The sequence below is a fragment of the Tripterygium wilfordii genome, chromosome 9 (genome assembly GCF_013401445.1).
Source record: "Tripterygium wilfordii isolate XIE 37 chromosome 9, ASM1340144v1, whole genome shotgun sequence".
Classification (NCBI taxonomy): domain Eukaryota; kingdom Viridiplantae; phylum Streptophyta; class Magnoliopsida; order Celastrales; family Celastraceae; genus Tripterygium; species Tripterygium wilfordii.
In genome coordinates this window covers 1557884-1571229 of record NC_052240.1, presented here as the reverse complement: position 1 = coordinate 1571229, position 13346 = coordinate 1557884, and the positions used below count along the sequence as shown (strand labels likewise).

At 38.0% G+C, this 13346-nt stretch overlaps 1 pseudogene; it reads left to right on the top strand.

Moving 5' to 3' along the window:
- Positions 1 to 356: 356 nt before the first annotated feature.
- Positions 357 to 11193, top strand: LOC120005475 (annotated as a pseudogene).
- Positions 11194 to 13346: the final 2153 nt, after the last annotated feature.

Here is a 13346-nt window from a genome sequence, read left to right as displayed (position 1 = left end):
CCAATGTTATATTATTGGGAATGAAAGTATAATTTAAGCTTGCAGAGAAGTACTCGGAATATGTACTTTCATTGCCATCTCTCAATAAAAAAATGCTTCACTTTGCTGTTTTAACTTGATCATCGGAGTCCAGTTGACAGGTATACACTGGTGTCCAAACTTGTCAGTGGTTCTTCTTTTGCGTGATCCACAAGTTATTGGTGGCTCATCCCTATAAATGTTTGACTGTAGATTTTACCTTCTACAGTAGCCAACTTAATTGTTCTTTGTTTTTCTTCTTCTTCTTTCCTTTTTAGATCCTCATCTTTCAGTTCCACTGAAGGTACTGTAGATTATAGAAATTGACCTTGAGGGGAATGAACCCTGTTTCTCTGTTTCTTGTGTCATTCTTTTGTGTTCTATCTTCTGCTGGTTTGTTTTGCAATGCAAATGACACAATCACGAGAGTTCGACCCATAAGAGATTGGCAATCCCTGATATCAAAAGATAAAATCTTTGAATTGGGTTTCTTCAGTCCTGAAAACTCTACCTTGAGATATGTGGGTTTCTGCTACCATAACATTCAGCCTCAAACAGTTGTCTGGATTGCTAATAGAGAAACCCCAATTTCAGATGATTCTGGGGTTTTAACTATTGGGGGTGATGGGAATCTGGTGATTTTATCTGCAAATGAGCCTCTAGCCTGGTCAAGCAATGCTTCAATTTTGCCTGGAAATGAAACAAAAGCAGTTCTTGAGGATACTGCGAACTTCATTCTGTCAAAGAACGATACCAACAAGGCGTGCTGGCAGAGCTTTGGAGATCCAACGGATACATTCTTGCCACACATGAGAGCATCTGTGGCAGATATCCGTCCCCTCACTTCATGGAGATCTAGAAACGACCCTTCACCTGGAAACTACTCTATGACTATTGATCCAAGGGGGGCACCGCAAATAGTGATACTGGAGGGATCGCAAAGGCGGTGGAGAAGTGGCCACTGGGATAACGGGATATTCCTAGGTATCCCTAATATGACACTTACGACTAATTACCTCCATGGTTTTAACGTTTTAAGCTTAACAATGAAGGGACTAAGAATATAATCTTAACGTATATTCCGAGGAATGGTTCTCGATTGTTAAGGTTTCACTTGAAATGGGATGGATTGGAGGAGCAACTTAGGTGGGATGAAGATGCAAAGCAATGGCAGAAGATGCAATCACAACCTGAGCCTACAAATGAATGTGAAATATACAATTATTGTGGAAATTTTACTACTTGCACTGTGTTTCATTCTTCTAAATGTAGATGTATGGATGGGTTTGAGCCAACGCATCAAAAGCAGCGGAGAAGAGGGCATTGGACGGGTGGGTGTAAGAGGAGGACTCTATTGCAATGCCAGAAGAATGGTAGTGTGGCAGGGGAGGTGGTGCGGAGGATGGGTTTAAAGAGTTGAAAGGCATGAAATTGCCGGATCTTGCAGATAAGGTGGATCTTACAGGCTCCGAGAGGCCGGTGTAAGGAAAAGTGATTGGCGAATTGTTCTTGTACTTCATATGCAGACGTTCCTTCGATTGGGTGCTTGATATGGACTGAGGACTTGGTTGATGTTCAACGTCTTGACAATGGTGGAAGTTCGTTCTTCCTTCGCCTTGCTGATTCTGAGTTAGGTAAGCATTATTGTGTTTGCTGTTGTTTAGCTCCTTTTTGAATTTTGGTATCATCTGTACGTTGTTTAACTTGCATTCTTTAGATCAGTTTGTTCAATGGTTCCAGATAAATTTATAAATGAAAGAGATTCTGAAGTATATATGGTACTTCATATTAGTTCAAGATACTTCTATAACCATACTTAAAAAATTGCCATTTGGATGAATTTTTTTTTTTTTTGACTTTTCTGTGCTTCATTTGTAGACGGCAAGAGAAAATTATCAACACCTTTGATAATTGTAATTGCTTTTGCCGGGGTGTTCTTCCTTGGGATATTCATATGGTTCCTGTTGAGGCTGAAAGAAAAGCTGAAAGGTAAGATTTTGATTAATTAAAGGAAAACATGTTTCCAACTTTCCAGGGCAGCTAAAAAGTTTTGACTTAATTCATTTTTTTTAAAAAAAATTTCTCGTCTCTAGTTTTGCCCGCATCGATTCCACCTTCGTTAATAAGGAAGGAAGAGTGAGATACCAGTTTTTGAAGTAAGTAATGAATACTCCATCGACAGATCTTTCAGGACCAGCTGAACTTTCAATGGTAGGGAATGACATTAATGGGCCAGAGTTGCCTATGTTCAGTTTCGATTTTGTAGCAGCTTCTACAAACAATTTTTCCGAAGAAAACAAGCTTGGGCAGGGGGGATTTGGTCCTGTCTACAAGGTTGGTATCGGTGCTAAGCACATCAGAAGTGTAAAGAAGTCTGAGTTAAAATTATAATGAGAAAACTGAATTTTACTTTTGTTTACCAGGGAAAACTCCCCGGAGGACAGGACGTAGCTGTAAAGAGACTGTCGAGGAAATCTGGACAAGGGTTGGAGGAGTAAAAGAATGAGATAATACTGATTGCCAAATTACAGCACAGAAACCTTGTTAGGTTATTAGGCTGCTGTATCATGGGGGAAGAAAAGATGCTGCTATATGAATACATGCCCAACAAAAGCTTGGATTGCTTTCTTTTTGGTCAGTTAATTTCTCATCTTACAGTGCATAATTATCTTGTTAGTGTCATTTTAAGCAAATTTTGAAGCACAAAATAACAAATTCATATTAATGGAGCTCGTCCTGATGATGGTGTACATTTTGTTGGTTAATATAATGGCAGACCCAACCCAGCAGGCACTCCTAGACTGGAATAAACGCTTCATTATCATATTAGGGATTGCCCGAGGACTCCTTTATCTCCATCGAGATTCAAGACTTAGGATAATTCATCGAGATCTCAAGGCCAGCAACATTTTGTTGGATGAGGACATGAACCCAAAGATTTCAGACATCGGAATGGCTAGAATATTTGGGGTGAGCCAAGATGAAGCAAATACAAACCGCATTGTTGGCACGTAGTAAGTAATACACTTCAATACTATTCAGCCCATGCCAGTTCTACAATTTTGATTTATCCTAATACCATTTACTCTTACTTTGAATTCAGTGGGTATATGGCGCCTGAATATGCAATGGAGGGTCTATTTTCAGTGAAGTCGGATGTTTATAGCTTTGGTGTACTACTGCTAGAGATTGTGGGTGGCCGGAGGAACACTAGCTTCCGGTTAACTGAACAAATGACCCTTGTAGCTCATGTAAGTACATATGCCTTGTTCATTAATCACCTTTTGTTACTCTATGAACCCAAATTATGATGAGCTCTTGTACTTGAATTTCGGAACCACAGGCATGGGATCTTTGGAGCGAACGTAAAGCAATGGAGCTCATTGACCCTTCCATCCAAGAATCTTGCTCTCCAGATGAAGTTTTGAGATGCATACACGTGGGGATGCTGTGCGTACAGGACTCTACAAGTTCAAGACCATCCATGGACTCTGTGATACGAATCCTAGAAAGCGAAATTACTGCAAGCCTTCCATTGCCTAAACAACCCACTTTTACTTCGATGAGGAGTTACTTCGAGATTGTATCCACAAAAGAATTGACAGTTACGACACTGGTTGGAAGATAGATTCGATTCAGTACTCATATGCCTTCATGTTCAAATATGTATACTGTATAGGCAATGCGTAGCTTCTTTTGTTTCCTTTTCTTTGTTTTCTTTTTGGACAGTGTGAGGAAACAAATTCTTTTCATGTTGATAACTAAATATGAATACATAGAAGATTAATTTTCATTACAGAACAAACAGAAACACTGACTTGATGCTCGACTCAAATGCAGGTAGGTTTGAGCCCAACGGATGTACATACAGACGCAGATACTCTGAAATCATACAAAAACCCTATCTCATGTTACTGCACGGTCATCTTTGATGTGACCATTAGTGATAATAAAGAAATAAATAATATTCAACTTGTTTATTCTAAAGAGATGAAAAGCACAACTAAGCCCAATAAAGGAGAGGCCCAAACGTTTGATAAGAAAACCAAGAGGAAGATGCCCAAGTCAGGCCCAAACTTCTCCATGTCATGTTTACTGTCTAGTATGTTAGGGTTAGCCCTTTGGTTTCCAAAAATTGGAATTTTGGTAAAATAGAGCTAAGACCAGGACACTAGAGAAAGCGAAGCAGAGTCAACAGAATGTCCTTTCTTCTCTTCCTATCAAGCCACACCAGATGTCTTCAACTTGAAGAAACCAAAACATCTTAACTAGAAACCCAGATCGCGTAAGAGAGGAAAAGCCCATTATTGAAGAATGATGGCCAAAACAAGGTTGTTCATCACCTTTTTCACTTTTATACCCTCCATAGCCATCTCAACAGACACCTTAACCGCAACCCAATCACTCACGAATAACCAAACTCTCGTCTCTGCAAGTGGGGGTTTTTGAGTTTGGATTCTTCTCACCAGGCGATTCAAGGAAGTTTTACTTGGGTGTTTGGTATAAAACCATTGAAGTCAAGACAGTCGTTTGGATTGCTAATAGAGAGAACCCATTCACAACCTCCTCCTCTTCTGCAACTCTCAAGATCAACAACCAAGACAGTCGTTTGGGTTGCCTATATCGTGTTGGGCCGAATACCTTTTTTTTTGTAGGTTGAGCCCACTACTTCAAGGATCAGAATTCAGAGGGTTTGAACCAACAAATCGAGAGGATTGGACAAGTGGGAATTACTGCATTGGACGTAAAATTTCATTGTGGGAGACTAAATTGTTATGTCGAAGGGGGTGAAGAGATGCAGTACTATGAAGCTCGAAAAGATTCAAGTGCCAGACTTTGCAGAACAAGTGCTCGAAAAATTGCTCGTGTGTGTGGGTGTGGCGTATGCACATGGTCCGGGGCATTCGTTTTATTGCTTGGACCCGAAGCTTCACTGATGCACCCGAATCTTCAAACAGATGGGTAAGATCTTTAAATTTCAATGCCTAAATTTCAATGCCTAATAACGTGGTTAATTATTTCGTCTTTTATCTGATTTTATTGTCATCTTATGGTGCGTTTAATTCTCTACAAGTATTGCAATGGGTTGTGCGGATTAGTATTTATTTATAGATGAAAATTAATAACTAAAAGGGACCAGCATGCTCCGTGGCAGCCACCCGAGCTCTTTCTGAGTAAATTGACAAAAAAGACAATTGAGTTACTACTTTTGGGTCCCAATCCATTGGTTTGTTTTGAATACTTCCCAATCTTAATCTTTTCTTCAATTCAATGATCTAATGAGGGATATAGCAGTACCTAGATTGGTGATGGCCAAGTTCTGGAATGGAAGGCATTTCCATACTCTCTAACCTTCCGAATGATACCCTTTTCCATACCTCAGCTTCTAGAGCTATATCTTATGAAATTCCTTTCAATTTTTTTTTGATTGCCCCCCTATTACATTGTTTTGCTGAACTTAACGTATGCTGCACAATATTTTTTCCAGCAGCATTTTGCTTGATAAATATTCCAGCTGTTATGTACTTAAGTTTCTTCTAGCAGGAAATAAATCTATTCACTGCATGTTTATTGTTTCGTCTAGAAATCACATATATTATGCTGTCAACTGTGGTCATTGTTTTCTCATGTCTGCATTGTTTCTTGCCTTCGAAATTGCTCATGATGTAAATGCAGCATTGATACAAAAGTACCTTCCAACTTAAAATCCTTTAACTTGTGTCATACAATAGGTTTGATATTCAGCCTATTAGATATGTCAAAATTAAACTCCATCGGAAAAATCACTTGCTTTGTGCTTCTGGATACTAACTGCAAAATGGATGAAAAGAATAGCATCAAAAGGAGATTGAGAAGTCCTCCTGGAAAAAAAAAAGAAGGTCTTGAGCTTGGGAGGTATTTAAATGGAGAGGCATAATTGATGTTCCTGATCTTTGGATCTATCATATAAAATTGTTAGGTTTAGTAGTATGCATTCACGTTAATCCTACGCTTTATTGGTTTTCTCTAGACAGAAATACTTGATGTTGATTCACTTTTACGGTATAATTATGGAATTAGTGTTTTTGTCAAGTTATATTCATTATATTTGACTACAGCGTACCGTTGAATTCTTCTATATGCTGCTTACCCAATTTATTTAGGTTCATCGAAACAAGAATATCTACATTGGAGAAAACGATTCAACATTATTGTTGGGATTGGTCAAGGGCTTATTGTTGGGACATAGTAAATACTGGTTACTTTCTACAAATTCGACCATGCCATTTTATTTCTGTTTTAACTAGGAAATTTGACGGTTTGATGAAATCCAGTGGCTATATTCCCCCCGGGTATGCAATGGGAGGGCATATTTCGGAGAAATATGATGTTTTTAGCTTTGGGCTATTGTTACTGGAGATTATCAGTGGAAGGAAAACTCAAGTTTTTATCATGATGAACAGTCTCTGAGCCTTCTGTTACATATGCGCTTTTGTCCAACAATTTCAGAAAGAGATGTTGAGTAGTGTAAGTTCCATGCAATCAGAATTCAAAATCTTTCATAAAGGTTAATAACTTACTGTCATTGAAAACTCCATATTTGTAGAAATCCAGAAGTCAAGTCGATAGTTTGATCTTTTGAACCAAACCTGTGGTAGCTATATTTCCTAAATTTTTTAATAATTATATCAATGATGCCATGATGGAACAGCCAACCATATCATAAATATGCTAGAGAAGGCAAGTACATCAATTAGAAGGGAATTAAATTTCATAGCTGTCCTTGGAATACAATTTCCTTTTTTGCTATTCAGGTTTACTATTCCTGAACAGAGTAGAGCAATCAGAAATCACCATGAATCTGATGTACCCTTTTGTATATGTATTGTGTTTGTTTTTCTTAGAGCTTGCTGTTGCCATAGACACCATAACATCATCTCAATTCATCAATAACTCTGAGACCATAATATCCACTGGTGGTGTCTTCGAATTGGGATTCTTTAGTCCGGTTAACACCACCTATCGGTATGTTGGAATATGGAGCAAGGGCAAGATTCCAGCAGATGTTGTATGGGTTGCGAACAGAAACAAACCTCTCAAGGATTTTACGGGGATTGTGACTATTTCTGCAGAAGGAAATCTTGTGGTGTTGAATGGACAGAAAGAGATTATTTGGTCATCAAATGTTTCCATTTCCTATCCAACAAATAGTTGTAGTGTTCAGCTGCTACAGACAGGAAATCTTGTTTTGCGGGATAATATTAGTGGATTGACCTTGTGGAAGAGTTTTCAAAATCCTTCTAATGCATTGTTGGCATGGATGGATCTTAGTGCTAATTCGAGAACAGGTAAGAAAGTGCAGCTGACATCATGGAAGAGCACTTCGGATCCATCCATGGGAAGCTTCTCATGTGGTGTAATACAGACCCGTGTTAGTGCTGAAGTTTTCATTTGGAACAACAGTCGCCCGTATTGGAGAAGTGGACCATGGAATGGTCGGGTCTTTATAGGGGTGCCTTCTATGTACTCTTTTTACAGTGATGGATTTGACGTTGTAGATGATCCAGACGGAACTACTACTTTCCACTTCAAATTTTTCTCTAATGGTTTACACTTTGTTTTGGATCCTCAAGGAAAACTAATATATCGAAACCTAGATGCAGACATCTGGTCAAGCCTTGCATCCAAGTGTGATATTTATGGGTACTGTGGACCATTTGGAATTTGTAATAGCCAAAATTTTCGAATGTGCAGTTGCTTGAGAGGGTTTAAACCCAAAAATAGCATTGAATGGGAGAGCGGAAACTGGACTAGTGGATGTGTAAGGAGTCAACTACTGCAATGTGAAAGAATAAACAGTAGACATCAAAAGGGCAAAGAAGATGGTTTTTTGAAGCTGAAGTATGTGAAAGTGCCAGACTTTGCACAGTGGTCATCCAACCAAGAAAACGATTGCAAACAGGAATGCTTGAAAAATTGCAGTTGTGCAGCTTATGCATTTGGCAGTGGTATTGGTTGTATGTCATGGAGTGGAAACTTAATTGACATGAAACAATATATTCTGAAAGTTGACTTGTGGAGAAATTACGAAAATGTGGTAGATCTTTATATTCGCCTGGCATATTCAGAACTCGGTAATTGTTCTAATCCTTACATTAATTTCTAACAGCAAGAGCCTCCATTGCTATAGCCCTAATTTTCTTTTGTATAAAATTCAGAACAAAAAAGCTCGAATAACAAGTGTTGTTACTGTATTCATTTTGTTGTCACTCATCCTCGAGTGGTTTTTGCTTGATAAATATGCTTCATTTCATTTGCAGAGAGGAGAAAAAAAATGAAAGTGGTGATAATAGTTGCAGGAATTGTGGCAACAATTACCATTGCTGTTTGCACTTATTATTCTTGGAGGTGGATGGCTATATATAGAGGTAATGTGCTCTTCATTCTTTACTTGGAGAACTTGGAGGCACTTCAAGGCCCATTCATAAATTGCTTTTTGAATCTATTTCAGCAAGGAAGGGAAAGAGCAGGGAGATATTGGCTGATACAAAGGATGAAAATATGATCAGAGATCAAACGAACCAGTTTGAACTCCAGGAAGTACCATTATTCCTCTTACAAACACTAGAAGCTGCAACTAATAATTTTCATGTTGATAATAACCTTGGGCGGGGTGGTTTCGGACCAGTATATAGGGTAATACTTGTGCTATAATGTTTCTGTGAATTTTATAGTGAACCCAAGTTGAATAGCTAGTTACTTTTTGCTATTGATTCACAGGGGAAATTACTAGATGGACAGGAAATAGCGGTCAAAAGACTCTCAAGAGACTCTGGACAAGGGCTCAAAGAGTTTATGAATGAGGTTGTGGTGATCTCTAAACTACAGCACCGGAATCTTGTAAGACTTCTTGGTTGCTGTGTAGAAGGAGAAGAAAAGATGTTGATCTACGAGTACATGCCAAAGAAAAGCTTGGATACCGTTCTCTTCAGTAAGAGCATCTGCTTCCCTTAAATTGCCATATTTGCTACGTTTATATTCCTTGCATACCAAGGTCTAGTTGTGCGGATTAGTTTTCATTTGTAGATGAAAAGAACATAACTAAAAAGAACCATGAATCCATGATTAGGGAAAAGCAGGCTCCAGGGCTGCTGGTCGAGCTCTTCCTGAATAAACTGACAAAAAAAACAGTGGAGTTACTACTTTTCGTGACTCAATCCATTGGTTTGTTTTGAATACTATCCAATATTAATCTGTACCTAGATAGTTGATGGACAAGTTCTGGAATGGAATGCATTACCATACTGTCTAACTTTCATAATGAAACCCTTTTTCATACCTCAGCTTCTGGAACTATATCTTGATTAAATTCCTACCAATCTTTCTTTGCTTGCCCCCTGCCACATTGTTTTACTGAATTCAACATATGCCGCACAATAGTTTTTCCAGCAGTATCTTTTTTTTAATAAATATTCCAGCTGTTATGTACTGAAGTTTCTTTTAGCAGGAAATCAATCAATTCACTGCATGTTAATTTTCTCGTCTAGAAACCACAGATAGTATGCTGTCAATTGTGGTCATTGTTTTCTCAAGTCTGCATTGTTTCTTGCCTTTAAAATTGCTCATGATGTAAATGCAACATTGATACATAAGTACCTTACAACTCAAAAATCCTTTAACTAGTATCAAAATTAAACTCCATCAGGTCTGGTTATGAAAAATCACTTACTTTGTGCTTCTGGATACTAACTGCAAAATGGATAAAAAGAACAGCGGCAAAAGGAGATTGAGAAGTCCTGGAAAAAAAAAAGTCTTGAGCTTGGGAGGGAGGTAGGTGGAGAGGCATAATTGATGTTCCAGATCTTTGGATCTATCATGTAAAACTATTAAGATCGGTAGTATGCATTCACGTTAATCTTATGCTTTATTGGTTTCCTATAGACAGAAATAATTCATGTTGATGCACTCTAACGGTACAACTATGGAGTTAGTGTTCTTGTCAAGTTATATTCATTAAATTTGACTACAGCATGCCATTAAATTCTTCTATATGCTGCTTATCCAATTTATTCAGGCTCATCAAAACAAGAATCTCTAGACTGGAGAAAACGATTTGACATTATTGATGGAATTGGTCGAGGACTTATGTACCTCCATAGGGATTCAAGATTGAAAATCATTCATAGGGATCTAAAGGCAAGCAACATATTGTTGGATGAAGACCTGAATCCTAAGATTTCGGACTTTGGGATGGCCAGAATTTTCGGGAAAAATGAAGATCAAGTCAATACACAGACAATCGTTGGGACATAGTAAATACTAGTTACTTTCTATAAATTCAACCATACCATGTCATCTCTGTTTTAACTGAGAAATTTGATTGTTTGATGAAATGCAGTGGCTATATTTCCCCTGAGTATGCAATGGGAGGGCATATTTCGGAAAAATCAGATGTTTTTAGCTTTGGGGTATTGTTGCTGGAAATTATCAGTGGAAGAAAAAACACAAGTTTTTATCATGATGAACAGTCTCTGAGCCTTCTAGGATTTGTAAGTGTTAAGGTGTTTTTCACATTCAGTTACTTGTAATATATAATTTAGTTATGTTGGGTCTTGACAGATAACCGAACATTCATTTACTTTCAGGCCTGGAAATTGTGGAATGAAAGCAACATCATAGCTTTAGTGGATCCATTAATTGGCGATTCACACAATGAAGTGGAAATTGTGAGATGCATACATGTGGGACTATTATGTGTGCAAGAATTCGTGATTGATAGGCCGACCATGTCAACCGTCCTTTCAATGCTTCACAGTGAAATCTTGGATCTTCCTGCTCCAAGACAACCTGCATTTACTGGAAACTGTTTTATTAGGTGCGTGGAGTTCTCTCATCAAAACCAAAAGAAATACTCTCTTAATACTATCACTGTCTCAACTGCTGATGGCAGATAAGAGACAACTAACATTTTGTTGAAGTGGGTTATGGATTATTACATAATTTCCTGTTCTCTACGACTTTGAATGGAAAAAAGAGATTCTATTTATATATGTATGTAATCGGATTTGGGATTCGAATGGGATCTCTGATAAGAGAAAGTCATATATTTCCGTTGAAAATTTCTTAGTAGATTTCTGATAAGCAAGTTCGAGAGAGTCATAAATATTTGCGTTGAAGAATCATAGTTGTTGCCAAAAAATCTTAAAACAAATTTTATATATTTATGTAATCGGACTTGGAATTTAAATGAGAATTTTGATAAGAGATGCTTATATATGTGCGTCGAAGAATCTCAATAGTTTTTGAGGAAAAATCTTTAAGCAATTAAATTTTATATATTTATGTAGTCCGATCGATGTGGGATTTGAATGCGATTTTTGATAAGAGAGAGTCATATATTTGCGGGACACGGGTTCACAATGATTTGTTCATTATAGACGGTTGTTATTGATTCTTAAGCTCAAAAAACATATTTGTTGTGTGTGAGGTACTTGGATTTTGCTTACATGTCATCCGATTGAGTTATGTCAATCCGATGTGAGATTAAAAGTGTTTGACACGACGGTTTCATTTTTTTTTATAAGTAGACAACTCTTTCATGAACCCATCAATCCCCAACTTCTTCATCATTGCATGGAAAAAAAAAAAATCCTCCAACACCACTCCTTTCCATCTTGATTCCATAATATATCAAATGATTGGTGAGTTATTGAAACATTTGAATGTACATGAATGGGTGGACGTCCATTTATATAGATAGATGGAGGAAGTGAAACCAAAAAAGAAAAAGGCATTTTAAAGATGAAATTATGATGGGATTGACCAGGATTAAGCTAGTATTAAAAAGATAAGTAAGGAAGTTGGGTGGTTTTGCTTCGGAAAATTCGTGTCATTTTCTTACCTGAACGAATACTTCTTCCTCGAAGTTGCATGAGAAAGCTACCAAATTTAGGTTGGTCGTGGGAATCATGCTCCTATGAAAACACCCAAGCTTGGCTGGTACTTTCTAGGAAAATACATTTGGAAAGCCGAATAGAATTTTCAATTTTGGGTCTTGGCGTTGTACCAAAAGAGTTTCGGCGCATGGATGTGGCAACTGGCAAGGATAGAGTAATTTCAGATTTGCCATGTTGAGCACTTGAGCCCAACATCCTTTTTTGTTGTGGGGCTGGGCCGACTACATTTTTGATCAGCAGAGATATATGGTGACTTTGGGCCGACAGCCTTTTTTCTTTTGTAGGGCTGAGCCCACTGCTTCAATGATCCGAGATATATTACTATTTTGAAACAGAGCTCGAGCTCGAGCTCGAGCCCCGTGCAAACAATTTTGGAGTACGAAGTAGGATAGAAAATTGGGAAAAACCTCCGATTCAGCGCTTAAGACTTGAGACCGTTCTCACCTCTTTGGAGGTTAGGGTTCTATTCGACTATTACCATGGGTGGGATTGGGACCTGGGTTTATTTGGGTGGGTTGGGGACTGGGGGTGTGGGTGTGGGTGTGGGTTTATTTGCCTGACGCCTTGTGCATAAAAAAAAGTACGGGAAGTAGGATGTTGGGGTGGGGGAGGACAACCGTGGGAGGTGTTTCAGAGGGTTTGAACCAACAAATCGAGAGGATTGGAAAAGTGGGAATTGCTGCATTGGACGTGTTAGAAGAAGAAAATTTCTTTGCGGGAGACTATATTGTTATTATGTCGAAGTGGGTGATAAGGATTCAGCACTATGAAGCTAGAAAAGATTCAAGTGCCAGACTTTGCAGAACGAGTGCTCGAAAAATTGCTCCTGTGTGTGGGTGCAGCATATGCACATGGTCCGGGTCGTTGGTTTTATGGCTTGGACTCGAAGCTTCACTGATGCACTGGAATCTTCAAAAAGATGGGTAAGATCTTTCAATTTCATTCTCTAATAAAGTGGTTAATTATTTCGTCTTTTTATATGATTTTATTGTCATCTTATGGTTCGTTTAATTCTCTAGAAATATTACACTTGGTTTGTTTAATTAGCAAGTAATTTAATATGGATAGAGACGTATAGAGAAGTATTGTCATCTTGTCTTCAACTGTAACAGAAAAGGTCATCTTTTTGCAATGTTTTTGGCAAGATGATGGAGTCCCCATGAGAACCAAAAAGAGAGATTCTATCACCACTGTCACTAATACAGCTGTTGATGACCCATGATGGGTTCTTAAGAAAACTGCTTCTGTTACGTATGAAGTAAATGCCAGGTCAATTATCATTTAGTAATAGAGGATACATCATTCGTGAATCTATTGCCATAATGCAGATTTTTCATTTAATTTGGTTTTGTGCTGTGTAGTAGTTCAATAAGAGAAGAAAAGCTAAAATAT